This window comes from Empidonax traillii, unplaced genomic scaffold (genome assembly GCF_003031625.1).
Source record: "Empidonax traillii isolate 1590-97213 ecotype Southwest subspecies unplaced genomic scaffold, ASM303162v1 scaffold4485:size22046, whole genome shotgun sequence".
Lineage (NCBI taxonomy): Eukaryota > Metazoa > Chordata > Aves > Passeriformes > Tyrannidae > Empidonax > Empidonax traillii.
The window spans coordinates 15716-17926 of record NW_020959678.1 but is presented as its reverse complement, the minus strand read 5'-3'; the positions used below and the strand labels follow the sequence as shown (position 1 = coordinate 17926).

General features: G+C 51.9%; 1 long non-coding RNA gene across 1 annotated transcript; it reads left to right on the top strand.

Annotated features, from left to right (window-relative positions):
• Nucleotides 1-187: 187 nt before the first annotated feature.
• LOC114072921 lies at nucleotides 188-1098 on the top strand. Its single transcript, XR_003574249.1, has 3 exons — nucleotides 188-227; nucleotides 770-908; nucleotides 1001-1098. It is a non-coding gene; the product is annotated as an uncharacterized LOC114072921 (long non-coding RNA).
• Nucleotides 1099-2211: the final 1113 nt, after the last annotated feature.

Here is a 2211-nt window from a genome sequence, read left to right as displayed (position 1 = left end):
CTGGAGGCTGGAGCTTAATCAGCGGGGTCTGGGTGCTCAGGTACGGCTATGGAAGAAAGAGGCAGAGGCTCATGTTTCCTTTCTCTTCAGGCTCAAGACCTGATAGCCAGAGAAAGGACCCCAAAGCTGCAGAAGCCCTGGCTACACTCCTCTCTCTTGCATGACTTCCTGAACTGCTGCCTGCAGAGGACGAGGAGAGGCGAGCGTCTGCCCAGGAGCTTCTGCAGGTAAAGAGGGAAGTGGCTGCAGGTGGAACAGCTGTGCCATGTCAGGGATTGCTTCTGGGCTAAACTCCAAGGCAGCAGATGGGCCCCCCTCCTGGTACTCTCCACGCCTGGTGCTTTTCCAGTGAAAACTAAGCAGGATCCTACACTGCTGGGGGTTGCAAGGCCCCTGTGAAGGTCATCGAGTCCAAGTGCTCTGCCCTGGGCAGGGACACTTTCAAGGAGATCAGGTTGCTTGCAGCTCCTTCTGGCATGACCTCAAATGTTTCCAGGGCTGGGGCACCTCCCAGCTCCCTGGGCAACCTGTGCCAGTGTTTCACCACTCTGCCCAAAAACACCTCCTTCTCAGAAGACACCTTGAGGAATGAATTTGTTGATTATGGACCAGCTTTGCCTGGGATAGCAAGGTCCTGGACAAGAAGACAGAGTTGCAGATGGTCCCCTCTGTCCTATTTCTGCATCCTTCTGGCAACCAGAGGAGTCCTGCTTGAGCCTGTGAGTTTGGAAAGTAATGTGTCCTCTCTTGTTTTTTCCCCTTTTGGCAGCATCCATTTCTACAATCAGCCGAGCCCCTCTCCAGACTGGTTCCTGTGATTGTTGCAGCAAAGCAGTCCAGGGACTACAGGAGATAACCACACCATTTCAGGACGGCTTTCTCTGAGTGGGACTCGGAATAAAAACTCTGTAAGAGCTCAACTCTCCTGGAAGATTCCCTTCCTTGTCACCCTGTGAATAAGCTCTTTGTTCCCTTCTCAATTGTCCATTATTTCTTACAGATGGAAAGTCCCACTTCTGCGGTCTTTGCTATGGTTTTGAAGTGGGAAGAGGCTCCTTCCTTGATCAACTCCACACTGAACTGAACTGAAGGAAGGGAGCGATGGGGGCAGGGATAGGGAGAGGGACAAAGGAAGACAAGGAAGGAAAGGCGATGAGGCGAGGGAGGGAGGCACGAAGGAAAGAAGGAGGAAGGAAGGCAGGAAGACAGGCAGGAAATAAGGAAGGAAGAAGAAAGGGAAGCATTTCTCCTGGGAGTTGAGTCGCCGTGGTGAAAAGGTAAAAGGGGCAATTCTGGCTCATTCCCAGTAGACGGCTCCCGAAGTACGGAGAGGACAGCAATGCTGAATGGCCCTTAGGGACAGAGTTCACTGGTGGACACGCCAGTGTTTTGTCAGACGCAATCATCTTAAAGATCCTGTCCTCCCTGCACAATTCTATAACCCTGCAGAAACCCTCAAGGGGTGGCAGAAACCCTCTCCTCATGCCAAACCCTGCAGGAACCCTGACCAGGCTTGCCAAGGACGTGCAGCTCTGGCTGCCTTCTTGCCCACAGCAGCAGCAAATGAGTGCACAATTTGAGAAGGCCTTTTTTTTTTTTCTTCTTGCTTTGCTAAGGATACTTCTTTAAAAGAAGTTTCATTGGCCAATTGACTGCAATTTGCTAAGTACAGGGAGAAATCTGCTAAGGAGGGCTGCACCCTCTCCACCTCTTGAAAGGGCACTGTGGAGACCTTCCAGCCCAAGACAATTTCTCCAAAGGTGCCTTTTCAAGTCACTTCAATTCTCTTCCTCACAGGAACACACTGCTTGGTCATCCGCCAGACAACCTCTGCTTTGGAAACTCTTCAGGACCGGCTGTCAAGGCAAAAAGGATAAAAAGAAGAAGATGGTGGAATGGCTCCTAATAAATAGTTGTTGGTTCATCTGCACATCTGCAATGTTGAAGTCTGAGTGTCTGTGGTATCAGTCACTGGGATGTGAGTAGCCCCAGTGCTTGACACTGGAACTGGAGTAGCTGCACTGCTTATTGCAGGGAGGGGAGGAGCTGCAGTCTGAGTGGCCCCCCAGTAAACGCAGGGCGTGGTGCAGGGACAGAAGTGGCTGCAGTGCCTGTGGCTGGAGATTGAGTGGCTGCAGTGCCTGTTGTGGGGACTGAAGTAGCCCCCATGCTTGTCCCCAGAATTTGTGCAGCTGCAGTCGCTCTCCTTTT